The following is a 15,544-nucleotide window of genomic DNA, read 5'->3' as shown; positions in this document are numbered from 1 at the left end:
CTGCCAGTTGGACGAGCTGGGTTTCAGATCCGGTTTCCAGGCTGGCAGAGCAGATGTGCAGATCTAGGAGCTGGTCCTTACATGGAGGCAGAGCTCCATCAGAGGTGAAAGTGCCATGCTGATTGCAGACCAGGCTTGTCTAGCAGTGGTTTGAGGTGCCTTATCACTTTGTGGGCAGCAGCTCACAAGTTGCCCACCATAAAGCAAGTAAAAACTGAGTTTCACTTTTCCCTTGTCAATTGCTGTGGACTCTGTGTATGTGCCTGTCTGTCTGTCTGTTTTTTTCCTCCTTGCTGAAAGAGGTTGAGACTGAGAACATGGAAAGGGTCATATGGTCAAAATGCTCAGTCCAGAGTGATGTTTTTTAGGATGGTGTGGTATCTGACATGTTGTATTTTTTTTTCTCAACTAGTTTATAAAAAGAGGAGCACAGGAATAGTCAGTCCATTTAAAAGAGATGTGGTAAGGAAGGCAATTGTTATCATTGTGTGCTAGATTCAGCATTTCTGGGAGAGCTAACCTACATCCAGTTGCATAATAACACAGCAAGGGTTGTTTTTTGCACTCTTGATTCATAGCACGCTGCAATGGTGACTCTGATCCACTTATCCTAAAGGGCCTCCTAACCCAGAGCAGTGGGTCCAGGTAGCATGTACTCCAGCTCCTGTAAGGATTCAAATCTTAATCTCTGACTTTTTGGGAGTGTTTGCCAGAAACCTGCCCATGAGCTGCTACTCAGCACAGTAGGGATGTGCTTTCCTGACAAATCTCAGCTGCTGAAGCAAGAAATCATAGGCCCAAGAGATGCCCAAATGTCTCTCCCTTTGGAGGTGCCTGAGACAGTAGGTGGAAGCCTGTGCTCTGACAGCTCCTTCCAAAACTTCCCCCACCCCACCCCCACCTCCTCTTTTATCTCTGCTACGGGTGAGCAGGAAAAGAGCAGGAAGAGCGACAGAACAAAAACAGCCCTGAGACTGGGGACCAGGAGTCAGGGCTGCTTCTTGCTGCTGTCTCAGCTGTGCAGCTTCACTGACAGCCAGGTGCTCCAGCTTTCTTAGCCACAAAGATGTGTCAGGGAAGGCACAAGCAATCCTTCTCCCTCCCTTTCTCTTTCTGCTAGAAGAGTAAAGTTGGCACTGTGATGTTTTTGAGGCACTCTGTGCTGATGGTCACAGGTGTTCACTGGCCTCCCCCTTCAAACTGTGCCAGGCAGGGGACTTGGGTGAAGCTGAAGGTGCCTGCACAGCCTGGATTCAGGCAGGAAGACATCTGGGGTTGCAAGAAAGTGCTGAGAGCAGATTTGGGGGTCCTGATATTGGTCTTTAAAAATCTTGATTTGCCTTAAGCTTCGGTAAGATCTGACCCTAAAAATTGATCTAGAAAGCGTTAGATTTATTTCAGCAATATGGATGTTCAGGAACATAGATCTTCAGAGCCAGAAAGGATTAAAAATTTCCATTCCTATGTAATGAAAAACTAAGAACCTTATCTGAAAATGTCTGCCTCAAGCTCTCAGCTTGTGACAAAATATTGCAAGAGTCTTAAAATTCCAGGATCTTGAGAACTTTTGCCCATTCAGCTTCTTTCTCTTTCTCCAGTCTGCCACAGTTCTTGAATAAAAAGCTGCTGAAAATATGTATGTAAATGTGGGGCATTTTACAACATGCTTGCAAGGCAGGCAAACGGGTCAGGCCTTTGAGGAAGCATGAATAGGTTAGGATTATAATTCATTGTAATGTCATGGCAAGCTGCAGTTTCAAAGGCCTAAGTTCTCCAATTTTATCCAATCAAAAATTTAAAGAGACAAAAACCCAATTTGTTTTATAATCAATAAAATGTACAGCTTCTTTATCTTATTAGATGAGGCTGTCAGTTGCAGTCAACCATTGTCAACAGGCTGCTTGATCTATCAGTAAAACAAATCATTACAAGGAACACAGGACTACTGCTGTGGCTTTTGTGGTGTTTCTAATGAGGACTGGCAATACCTCTATTCCATTACAAGATTTGAAAGTGAATTTGTTGGAGGCACACCCAGGCTTAAGGTAGGAGAGGAAGGTTTAAAAATAATTAACTGTGCTGTTCCAAATAACTCGATAGATTAAGGATTCATTCACAATAAAGCAATTCCTTGCCTCTATGATTAGTATTTAAATCTAGGGTGGCATTAAGTGCTGGTCTGCTTCAGCCTAAGCTTGGGACTGCACAGGATTAGAGGGCACGCACGGCTGCTCGCGCATGGGGTAGCTGAGAGGAATGAAGTGTCTGAGCACTGAACAGAAAGAGACAGGCAGGAGGAGAAAATATGACCACATGGGAAGGGGTGAGGGGCTGTTTGGCAGCTGTTTTGCACCATGCTTGTGGCCATCCCTGTATGCAGTGGCCCTGGAGCTCATGCTGGCACCCAGCACTGTTGCATCCCTGAGGCACACAAGCTGCACAGCCCTGGAAAGGGGACCCTCCCTGCCACACATGCACTGCTGCCTCGGGCCCTCCCCACATGCACTGCTGCCTCAGGCCTCCACACGTGCACTGCTGCCCCAGGCCTTCCACACCTGCCCTGTGTGTTTCTCTGTTTTCTTCCCTGTAGGTGCTGGACCATATAACTCCCCCAACTCCATGGCATCCCTCCTGCAGCACCATGGCTACTCACCAAATCCAGCTGCTGACACATGAGGGTCAGAACAGGATTTCCTTCCTTTCAGACCAGACAGAAAACGTGCAGCCTTGAGAGAAGGGATGCCTTGGGATTAAAAGAGATCTGAGGCTGAGATGATAAATGTGGGACAAAAGCTCCTGTGAAAGGCACCTTCCTAATTCAAAGGTAATGCCAATGGAAGTCATACCCTTAGGTCACATAATTCCTGAAATAATCTACAAAGTAGCCCAGTAAATCAAGGAGAACTGATTTGAAGCTCCTCTTCCACCTCAGACTGCTTTTTTAGGCACTTAGCTCATAAGAAAAAAAATCTCATCCACCTGGCAAAATACAGGGGGCTGGAAACAGCAGCAGCTCTGCTGAGCCTCACCTGTAATCTTGGCTTTGGAGTGGGAGTGCACACAAAATAGGACAGGTAACTCTCCACCAGGGAAAGGGATGTCCTGGGAAGGGACTGTGGACAGTCAGCAATGCCCAGGCTATGTCTCACTGAGGAGTCAGGTTTGGGATCCCCCTCTGCAGCCTTCAGAGCTGCTTGAAGCTGGATGGGACCCAGAATTGTCAACAAGCTGAGTAGCCTCTCACAGTCCTGCTGTGAGCTGATTATCACATCTAACAAAATAATGTGCTGGAACAAATAACACTTCAGGCTCTGTTGTTTCAGGTGAAACTTAGTCCTACTAAGTATAAATTTATAATAAGAGCCACAGCATTATGAGTTTCCCAACAGCCAGATTTAATTCAAATGCATAAATTCAGACCCTTACAGGGACACTCTCATCTTTGTGCGCTGGAATTTGGGGATTTACACACATAATTCCCATTAACACTAGTAGGAGTTACAGATGCATGCATACATTCCCCTCCCGATGCAGGCTTTTCCCTTGGGGATAATAACTGTGCTTTAAATTTTCCTTCCGCGATGGTTTGCAGGGATGCTCGGCGCTCCTTGCACGAAGGGCGCACCCGCCGCGGGCTGTCCCTGCAGCGCAGCGCGATCTCCCCCGACACGGCCGCCTCACCCGCGGGAAATTGTGTCCCTGGAAAGCCGGGGGACACTCCCGACAGACGCTGCTGTCGCGATCGAAGGCCACAAAGTGCCGCTGCGCTCCGCCCGGTGCCGCGCAGCCGAGCGCGGCCGCAGCCCCGAGGCGCGGAGCCCGAGTGCCACCTGCCGGGACCGCACAGCTGGAACCGCGCAGCTGGAACCGCTGGCACCGCCCGCGGTGGGCCTCAGGTTTAGGGCAGGAGCAAGGCAGGTGGGGTAGCATTGGGATGATGCTTGGCTGGGGGAGGAAGAAGAAAATAAGAATTCCCTCCAATTCCATGCAGAATTCATGTGTGTGGAAAAAAATTAGGGATACGTTTGTTGGAGTGGTTAGCTGAAAGAAAATGTGAATTGATCTTATTCTGACTCTTTTTTTCCTTTTTTTTTCCTTTTTTTTTCTTTTTTTTCCCTTTTTTTCCCTTTTTTTCCCCTTTTTTTCCCCTTTTTTTCCCTTTTTTTCCCTTTTTTCCCCTTTTTTTCCCCTTTTTTTTCCCTTTTTTCCCTTTTTTCCCTTTTTTCCCTTTTTTCCCTTTTTTCCCCTTTTTCCCTTTTTTTCCCTTTTTTTTCCCTTTTTTTCCCTTTTTTCTTTTTTTCTTTTTTTATTTTTTCCCTTTTTTCTTTTTTCCTTTTTTTCTTCCTTTTTTCTTTTTTTATTATTTTTTTTCTATTTTTTTTTCTTTTCTTTTCTTTTTTTTTTTTTGCAGTCATTAAGAGCACAGCTGCAAAACCTCTATAAGCCACTTCACTTTAAAAAGGATTTAACCTGATGTTTAAACAAGCTGCCCAATCAAGGCCAGCAGCACAGCAGAATATCCTCTCGTTATGTGTGTACTCATTATCGTTCGTTGCATTTGTAACGTTTTGGAAACGCCTGCTTGTCTAACAAGATCTACTCACATAAAATGCATCTGTAGCATAACTGTAGTGGAGAAGAAAGACCATAAATATTGTACTGTGCCTGACCAAAATATATCCACGGTGTCCTGTTCCCTTTTTAGCAAGTTTGAAGTCGACTCTGTTGAATTTAATAGGCTGATGCTTTTACAAAGCATGTGTTACAGATGAACTGGATTATGTAGAGGTTGACGGGGCAGTTGCTTTTGAGGCAGTTTTTTAGGGCTGTTTTTTGATGCTGGAAGCTTCAGTGAAATTCAGGGCACAGGTAGCTGCAGTGCCCCTCTCACAGGCCTGCTTTGCTGTCAGAGGCAGAGTAGGCTGGTGCCAGCTTGCACAGCATAGAGGAGCTGCAGGCAGAGTCCCCCTGCTCCAGACAGCCCTGTCTGTGCCTAAAGCTGGGATGGTCACACAACCTTTGCAGCAGTCTGACTGCTGAGCTAGTCTTAACCACAGTTCTTTCATGAGTATAATTCTCTTGTGTATATAGATTACTAATAAGAATTTACCATCACAGTATGTAAATGGCATGACCCAAATTTTTTTTAGTAGTTGTGTTTTAAGCTAAACACTGTAAAGCTGCAACAATTCTGTCACATTTTCCTGTCTTCTTTGAAGATCTGTTCTCATAGAACTACCAAGTGGTACATGGAAAAGGTATGTCCCTTTTCCCATGGACACACACACACACACACCAGAATTCACCCCTTATTCACACTCTGGGCTTCATTTTTTTTCATGAAAGCTAAAAATTTGGCTTTCTGCATAATTCTTTATCTGGAAACAGAAAATCTTTGTTAATAAATCTCTTGTATATGCTGTGAAATGCTGGAGGATCTCACAGCTCATTGCAATTATGTGTATTTTAGATCAGAGAAGTGATGGCTTACACTTAGGGGCTCTGCAGAGAGTGTTGCATGTTATGCTAGCGACACAGCTTTGGCTGCAGGCCCTGATCCAAAGCCAGCTGCAATCAAACAGTCAAAGGTCATGTCTCCACAACAGAAAGAAGTTGTAATTGTAGCTTGTCCCAGGATTACCCTTGGTGGTTTAAGCCTGCCAGCATGAGAAGTAATAACACAAGCAAATGTGTAGCTGAGAGCTACCAGCACACAAAGGCCTCCAGTGTGGGCTGGTGGTGCCTCCTGGAGCCCTGCACAGGCAGGAGCAGCCCGGGAGCTGGGCTTGTTCAGCCTGGAGAAAAGGAGACTCAGGGGTGACCTTATCACCCTCTTCAGCCTCCTGAAGGGTGGCTGTGGTGAGCTGGGGGTTGGTCTCTTTCTCCGGGCAACAACAGACAGAACAAGAGGACACAGTCTCAGGTTGCGCCAAGGGACATACAGGCTAGAATTAGGGAGGAAGTTTTTCACAGAAAGAGTGGTCAAATACTGGAATCATCTACCCAGGGAGGTGGTGGAGTCACCATCCCTCGATGTGTTTCCAAAAGACTGGATGTGGCACTTGGTGCCATGATCTAGTGGAGGTGTTAGAACATGGGTTGGACTCAATGATCCTAAAGGTCTCTTCCAACCTAGAAATTCTGTGATTCTGTGTCACCAGCCCTGGGCCATCTCTGTCACCTCCAGAGCCATGGGCAGCCCTGCTCACAGGGCCACCAGCACCTCCAGCCCCCCTCTGCTGCCAGGACACTGTGGCCAGGACCTGCCTCTCCCCAGCCCCAGCTGCATCCCCTGAGTCACAGCAGGCCACAGTGCCAGGTGTCCCAGCTGCCCTTTGTCCCCAGATCAGGATAAGGCTGTCCACATCCTGCCAGAGTAGCTGCTGCAAAGTGGTGATTGGTGCTAGCTGCCATTAGGGGGAGAAAAATCTAAGCTCCGTAGCCTGAGGGATGGCCAAAGCGGGAGAACATGAATGAATTTTCAGAAATTCATTCTGGAAACAGGAGATCCTTAAAAAGAGGTTTAAAATGTATTACTTGCATAAAGATAGATGTGCAATATATATATATAGATGTCTCTAGAAATATTTTGCAGAATTTGCGTGATTTTTTGAAGGTCCATAATTTAGAGTTCCAAATTACTATTTCAAACCCAGCTTGTTTTAAATGGATGGGAATTCTTCCAGCAGTGACAAGTAGAAATTAAAAGTTTCTGAGTTGTACACTTCCCATTCCTGTGTCCAAACTTTGCCTCTTGAAAGAAAGTTTCTTATTACTATATCTCCAAGTAGTTAATGTTCAGAGTGTATTTTATTGTAATAGATTGAGAAAATGGCAATGGCTCTATATCATTATACAAAAGCAAAGGGATCTCATAGTACTATTTTGAAAATGCAGAAAAGATCACGTATTTCTGCTGTGTCTGCCTTATAGTTTGCTGTGAACAAAGTCACTATCATTATCTATGAATGCTGTTGGGTCACCCTGAGATTTAGGAGAGTGAAGGGAAGGAAAGAAAACAAAGACAGAAGAAAAGAAAAAGAAAGAAGCTTTGCATTGCTGCCCTTTCTTGAAGGCAGACTTTCAGCAGATCACTTTGACCTGTCTCCTGTCTACCTGTCAAAATGATTATTTGTTCTTTCACAGTGCCTAGAACAATTGCAGGGTAAGGGTTTGTTTACTCTTTTGCATCATATTGAAATCATTTACTTTTATAATTGTGGACAGCTGGAAAAGGGGTTAGGGAATAAGAACAAAAATTAAGAGGACTGGCAAGAGGGTAAAGGATTTAAGACAGGGCACCAACCAGTTTAAATGCTTGAGATGACATAACAAACACTTATTGAACACCAAAGACTAGCTTATAACTTCTGTGGCTGTAAAGTAAATGACAGTTTTAATCAAATTTCTTTCTCTCACTAGAACAATAATAAACATGAGCAGATATGTTTATCTCTTCCCCACACCTTTATCAGCATCAAAAACCCAGAGCAAGGAAAGTTGCTATCATCTGTCCCTGATGTAAAACATGTATCTATTAAGTAGACTTCTGAAAAGCTCATTTAAATGCTCTGGTCTCTGCTCTTAGCCATTATGTGGGCTCAGTCCCATGTAAAGCCTTGAAAAGCAAAACAAGAGCTCTTTTGCAAAGCCTCCTCTCCATTTCCCAGAGTTGTTTTTTTCCAAAGCCATTGTTTTTTTCTCCTGAGTATAATACCATTGTTTTTATCTTGCTGCACTGTTTCTTAGCAGAAGAATGTTTTAAGAACAATAACATAACATTTAGGAATAATAACCCCCTTGTCTCATGCTGGCTCTGCTGCGCTCACTCTCAGAGCTACACGTACTGTCTGCAACCAAAAGACAATACCTAAGAATGAACTTCAGAAAATAACAAGTATTTATATTTTCTCAGCCTTTCCACCAGGGGCATTGAGTCTTTTTTGGTCCAAGTGGGATAGCTCTGTATGAGCCTTAGTAGCAATTTGTTTCAGAAGATTTCCAATTAGTCATGGATATTTTTCAATAGCTGGGGCATGTTGTGCTTAGTGACACACTCAGAACAGAGGAATCTCTTTTTGTTCTGAAACTGCTGTTTGCACTTTTGTTTGTTTTTACCCCAGTTTTCTTATTAGAATACAAGGTGAGCCATTGTTTCCACTTCCTACCTAATCTTTCTGTAATTGCAAAATAATTGTGTTGGTTAATGTTTGGGGGTTTTTTACCAGAAAAACAAAATTCCCCCATTATATCCTTACAATTATCATGTCAAGAGCACTTTATTTTACAAATTTCTATGCAAATATAGATATAGCTGGGATATGTGCTTGCATTTGAGCAGTTATCTAAATGCTTCTTTAGTTGCATCAGGATTACCTGCTCACAAGGTCCAGCATCAGAGAGTTAGCAATACTAACTTATGCTTAATTAATCTTTCAGGATTTTTTTTAAGTGTTCGTTGATATCTGGTTTGATTTTCCTTTTCCTCCAACTAGAAGAGAGGACTTTGCAGTTCCTGTGCATACAATGCTGCTTGTCTCTAGTCCCCTTCTCAGAGCTCCTGACATCTTCCAATTTCTGGTCAGGCCCTTTGAAAAGAATCACAAAAGTCTGTGCAAATATTTCATTTACTTTATTCACAGAGGAGGCATATGAGAACACTAAAGCTATGTGCTCTTATTGATTGGGTTTTAGTGAAATCAGAGGAGAAATTCATGTACCAGCTGATTTTCAGACAGCCACTAGTACAGAGCAATTCACTGATGGATGTCACCAAACAGAAGGTCACACCACAGCATATGCACTTGGTTGTGCTGTGCAGTGACTTCATTTGTATGCAACAGGGACAGTGAAGCTTGGGGCTGCCTCTGGAGGGAACAGTCAATTCTGCAAACATTTATGACACTGCAGACTAGTCCAGGGAAGTTTACCTTGCCCTTGTCTTTGTAAAGTGTTCTGTCGATCAAGGTTATCTGGTCAGAGCTCTCCTGGCGTCTCAGCACAACCAGATCAGGGAGCAAAGGGGTGCAGGGACATTAGAGAAGGTCTTTATAGTGTGTCTTGGGGAACATTTTTCAGAAAAATCACTGTACCAGGACTTGGAATTTCTGATCCCATTTTCTGCAGACTGCTTTGGACAAGCAAGGAGACTTTAGCCTTTGTGTGTCATGCCACAGCTTATGAACAGGATGCAAATCTTCTCTCTCCACCATTTGAGGTCACCTCATTAATTCTTCCTGATGTGCATGGAACCCCAATTGGAACTTTGGTCTATGGGTATCATTTTTTATCATGTTGAATAATGAGCACATAAATGAACTCTTAATGAATGTTTGTCTGAATGAATGGCATGAGCATAGGAGAGGAAACGTGGATTTCTGTCTGCACCGCAGCTTTGGGGGAGGTGAAATCTAAGCCTGGGTGTTCCACAACCCAGATTTTGTTTCTGCTCCATCTTGCGAAAGGTGCCATCATTACCTGTTCCTCTCTTTCTTCTATTTTAGCAGTGATCTCTATGAGTCAATCCCTTTATTTTCAAGTACTTATTTTATTTTCTAAATTCTCTGAGAAGATATCAAATCAAAGTTTAAAAAAACATCAGCTAGAATTAACATTTTTACTTAATCCCAGGCAATATTTGTTTCAAATGTGGATAATTACAGGGGGAAAAATTAGGTTCAGGTAGACATCAGATTTCTTGGGGACTCTCAAGAAATTTAAGTGGTGAATCAGAAAAATTAATTATTTTCACTGGTCTTTTCTTAAATCTTTATTCATACTACCTACAGCAGGTCTGTCATTCCTTTCTCTGCCTCCTTTTTTTTTTTTCTTTTACTTGTTCATCTTCTCCCAGGATCATTTATAAGAAGAGTTATCTCAGGTTTATATTTTCAGATGTACTGCTTTTATCTTGCAATCTGCAAACAAATAATCTTTTGTATCTCCTCTATCTCACTGATGTCAAATGCTGAAGCAACTAGGCCAGAGGAGCTTCTCTTAAATATAGTTTCAATGACAAAGGGAGATCTACCTATTTGCATTTCAATTTATTGTTTTCCTGAGGAAGTAAAGTAACTGTTTGCTAGGTTTTATTGGGTTTTGATAGCAAAAGATGGCTTTTGTCGATATTGGTTGGTTGGTTGGTTGGGAATTTGTAACCAGCAGCAGTTTTTTGGTTGTTGTTGTTGTAGTACAAATTGTTATAACCAGCCACACCAAGTTCCATGATGAAACTGAGGTGGAAATAAGTGTGTACAGGAACACCAAGGTGTTACTCCTGGGTGAAACCTGCTCTTGTCCAAAGGGGGATGTGCAGAGCTCTGTGTGGGTACAGGCTGCTGCACAGAGACAGCAAATTTGGCTGTAGAGGAACTAAAACAGCAAAAGGCACATGTATACCTATGCTTATGTGGAGACTGAGCCAAAATAAGGAGGAGGTGAAGGAGGAAAATGTGCTTAAGAGCAGGTGTCGTTCAAGGGAGGAGTCAGCAGCAGTGAGGAGAGGGACACACAAGAGAGAAACTTTATTAGTGACTGAAGGCCAGCCAGGACAGCAGACTTTGATGAGTTTTCCTGCACAAGAGCTCCAGCTTTGCAAGTTAGGCAGAAGTCCACATTCACAGCATCCATCTTCTCCATATGAGTTTTGTGGGCACACAGCTACTCTGAGTCTGGGCATTTGGATATCTGCCTGACCAGCCCTGGGTGTTTATTTCTCATTTGGGAATAGAAGCACAGGGTTTGCTCATGGAAAGAACTGAATGAACTCATTTGCAGGTGCAATCTTAATGTATTCTTAAACTGCTACCCTCTTTGCCTTTCCCAGCTCATTTTTATAGGGCTGGTTTAGGGTTATTTTTCTGTCAGTGGGTTATTAAAAAATAAAAAAAGTAGCCCAAAATGTTCCCCAACAGAAACCTGTAATGTCCCAGAGTCTTTTTAACTGGACTGGCCCAATTCTTAACAAATATAGTGAAAAGAGCAGGGCAGAGAAGAAAGGTGCACAGGATCATTTGACCATTGGCATTTGGTTCTGAACTTCAGAGTAAATGTCTGTATTCTTCCTAGTAACGTAACTTTCCAATCATGTAAAGTATAGCACACCAGAAAACTTTGTAGCAGTTAATTTATTTTTGTGGAGTTCCCTACTGCCAAAAGTCAAGGGAGCAAAGGAGAACATAGTGTAAGGCACAGTTCACATGGCTGTGCTGCAGAGCACGGGGACAGCTGATTGATGCAGTGTGAGTTTACCCTCCAGGATACAGCTGAGGTTATTGGTGGGACAAGGAACTGAAGATTGTGTTGCAGCTATTGGCTTCATTCATGAATTGTTAATGTAGAAGAACAAAAGAATTCACTCAAGGCAATCAATTTCCTTTTAAAAATACAACAATTCACCCCAAAAGAGTGAAAGAAGGCTTAAGTGATAAATTGCAGGAATATTGCCTTCACATTTGACACCCATTAGACCTGTTTTATATTGGGGAAGTAGTATCATTAAGCAAAGTAGACAGTGCTTTACAACTATTAGCTTATGAAAAGATACAGCTACTACATAAAGATAACTGTTATTAAATAAGAACATTTGGCAAAGCCTTTAAAGAATAAGAAGCAGAGCTGCCTTTGGTAATATAGGTCTTTCCTTACATGCTTTCACAAAAACGAAGGCCCAATTTGGAGCTATTTGAGTTCAGAGGCACTTAATGGGAAGCTAGATTTCCTTAGCAATAAATGCAAGTGTAGGTATAAACTGAAGGAAGTTTATACCTACACTTCAGTATGAACTTGCTCCTCCAAAAACACCAGAGTGAAGTAATCACTGTGTGCTGAAATCCCCCCATGGAATGGCAGCAACTGCTGTTCCTCCCCAGGAGGAGCCTTGGAGCAGAGGTGGGGTGGTCAGCGTCCATTTCTGCAGGGTTCAGGGCCCTAAACAGTGCCTCCTTCCTCCTTGCCAGCCTTTCAGACATAAGCTGAAAACATTCACCAGCAACTTACACCCCATAGTCCTTTTCCAACACAGATCATAAACACTCACTCAGTCTTATAATACACTATCTTGTAAGCTGTTAAACAAAAAATATGTGACCGAGTTTCAAAAACCCTGCCAAACAAACCTTCCTCCTAATGTCCAGAAACTGCTGTCCTTTCTGTCTCCATGTCTAATTTGAGGCAGATAAAACCAACTTCTCACCACGTTTTATCCATCTGTAACATGTCTTCCCACCACATTATACCCCAAATGTTCCTTAGAGAAGCAAGAATATAACACTGATAGAAAGGGGGCAGTTCATTTTCTAACCTATGCCATCTCCCTTGAAAACAAAAAGCATATATATCTACTGAAACCATTTACCCTCATCCCACATGCCAGGTTATGGCCTAGAAGCAAATCACAGTGATATTGCAGATGCAGGGATTTTTGAAAGGAAAGGATGAGAGACGTAGGATGGTGAGGACTGCATGAAACATCAAACACAGGAACAAGGTGAAGAGAATTCAGAGCAAGGGTTAGTCTTTGCCCTGAATGTTGGCTAGGAAAAAAGAATTAGGTTTAGAGCTCTCATCCTCGTTTGCTTATGCTTTCTCCCCCCTTTCTGAAGTCTGGATACTTGGCTATATAACCATTTTTTCCCCCTTAATCATTAGCCCTATATTTGGGTTATTTTTTAGGTGAAAGCAACCTTTTCTAATTCTCTGAGAACGTTCTGTTCTATCTAGTGCCAGATGGTGAAGTGGAAAGCACTTGGGATAAGTCCTTCACCATCTGCAGACCAGAATATCTCCACCAGTATATTTTCCTCCATCAGGTCCTCCTTCTTTCTGTTTTCCCTCACAATTCTTGTTCATTTTCTTCTCTGCCAGCCTTCTTGATCTTTATCAGCAAGCAGGAACTGCCTGCCCCCAACAAAGCTAAGTGCAGAAGAAAATCTGTGTACCAATCTCACATCTGAGATAAGCTTCAGCAACCAGGGGAGGTTGGGAAAAGACAGCAATATTTGTTTTTGTTATTGATCAGTATTTCTAATATAGGAATACCTCATCCTCTCAGTCAAGATAGATATTTCTTTGAGGTAGATGCAGAGTCTTCACCTGGTGAGAGATTTTCCCTGCCTTAAAACGTTTATAGTGCAACAGGCATGACATACTATCCACGTTTTGTATTAAGTGTGATTTGCTCCAAGACCAACACCGATCCATAAATTGAAACCAGTTCCCCTCAGGCTTTATCTACTGCCTGAACCACAAAACCAAGTTTTCTGATTCCTGAAGGCCATTTAGCAATTGGAACTCAGAAATATTTCATAGTTTCTTTTCCTTAGTAGCTGTAAACTGGGTCTTACTGAAGTCAAAAGTGTTCTAGTGATGTTTGCAGCTTGGCTGTGTTTTGCCATGTTTGAATTAAAGCTTATGCACCACTTCAGCTTTTCTGTGCTAAATAAGAATTTTTCATTAGTACAAAACTGTTAAAAATGTTTAAAAAATTAGGTCCAGGAATGCACTCCTCCTTAAACTGTACTGCACCAAGTAACTCCAACATATTGTTGGAGTTCTCCCTCTTCAAGTCTACATCAGAAAAGTTGAGACTGGATATCAGGGAAAGGTTCCTCACCCAGAGGGTGGTTGGGCACTGGAACAAGCTCCCCAGGTAAATGGTCCCAGCACCAGCCTGACAGAGTTCAAGAAACTTTTGGGCAACGCTCTCGGGCACACTTTCAACTCAGCTTATTCTGTGGTTCTGTGATTCTGTAATGTCACTCTTTTTTATGAAACTTTGCATTAGAGCTTCTGGGTAATCAGGAAAGTTGCTCCTTGGACTTTCAGATGTCTGTCACCTGCATATCCAAGTGATCCAAACTGTGCCTCTGTATACTACAATTACTCCATTCTACCTCATATATTTCATTTCCAGAGAATGAGCAGCACTTTTTCTCCCACCAAGCATTTGTATTGTTGTGCTGTAAATTTGAACTCATTCCTACGTCATTTTCTTTTACATCTTGCCCAAGTTTTATTCAAGTTATGCCTCATTCTCTTCTTTCCACATCAAGGGCATATATTATACTTGCAGTTGCCATGTGATTGACAGCAAGGATGCTATTATGCACCAAGCAATCTGAAAAAGTAGGTCACATAAATTTGCAGAGTGTAGTTTGCTGAAAACCTGTGGAGATTTACATATAGCATATTGTATGGATTTGTTCTGAGCATCCTTTGCCCGTGTTGTGCTTTAGAAAGATGTGGTGAGTGGGAATGTTTTTCTAGCCAAACACCCTTCATACTTGCTATAGGATTGTCCTGATGCCAGAGCTAGTGCACCTTGAAATTTGAACATGAGCTGGGAAGTGAGCATAAATGGAATAAAGTGATTTAAGGGCCAAAAATAATATAAAGATTTAGGAAACCAATACCAAAAAAAGTACAGGAAAAGAAGAGATTTCTGACTTAATTTATGCAATTTTTTTTTTTTGTAATTAAATGGAAGTCAAGAGAAAACACTCTCATCTCATCCTCTAATACTTCTGTAGCTCTCACAGTGCATCAATGAGAGCAATAAAGAGGGCCAAACTGGGCCTCAGCCTAACACCGCTGATGTAACTCTGAATTATCAAGTCAGATAGAGACAACATTGTGCAGAAATCTATAAGCCTGTGTTACTGAGGCCCCCAGTTAGGTACCATAATGGTTTCTTTTGGCCTGTGAACCTTTGAAATGATCATTCTGCTTTTTAAAGACTCTTAAGCATCTACAGGTCATTGCATTGGGTTACAATTGCAGCTATAAAATGACCAGTAACAAACCAAACACTTTTTTTTTCTCTTTTCTGAAGTATGCTTCTTATGCTGCAGACACTGCTTCTCCAACTCATTATAGTGAGATCCCTTATTGCCCAGCATTGTACTAACTCTGTCTGGTCTATTGTATTGTGATGACACTCCTTTGCTCATTGTATTAGGTTAGCACCTCCTTGGCTATAATAAGTATGAAAAAAAAATTCAAGGTTTGACTTGTCAAATGGAACTTTTCAGTGACTTATTAAAAGAACCCCTGCGGTATTACAAAATGCAGGTTTTCTGTCATCTAACCAAAAGATCCCTTTAGAAACCTTCATTTTTTTTATATGTGTAAAGACAATTTCTTCTAGTGAAACTCTTTGATTCTTCCCTGAATGAAATCAAGTGTTTTAAAACTTTTTGAGTTGCCCCAAAGGCTCACTTCTATACCATGGAATGTGAAAGACTGTGAACCACTCACATAATCATCACATAGACACTGTGCAATGTGCTCCTGGCAGCAATCCTTCATTACATACTGCAGGCTTTCATTTAAAAAAAAAAAAAAAAAAAAAAAAACCTGGAGAAAATCAGGGAAGAGAAAACTGTGTATTTCTTGATGATATGAATTGAGAGAAAACAAAGCTGGAGAGAACACAGTTGTCAGAGATTGCTAATGAGGTTATGATAAATTGCTGCTAGAGAGATCTTACCTGATGAAATAGAGGGAGAAACAGAAATGTGAGGAGAGATGGCATTCCTGTTAACCT

Source organism: Zonotrichia albicollis, chromosome 8 (assembly GCF_047830755.1).
Source record: "Zonotrichia albicollis isolate bZonAlb1 chromosome 8, bZonAlb1.hap1, whole genome shotgun sequence".
NCBI lineage: Eukaryota > Metazoa > Chordata > Aves > Passeriformes > Passerellidae > Zonotrichia > Zonotrichia albicollis.
This window is presented reverse-complemented; position numbering follows the sequence as displayed.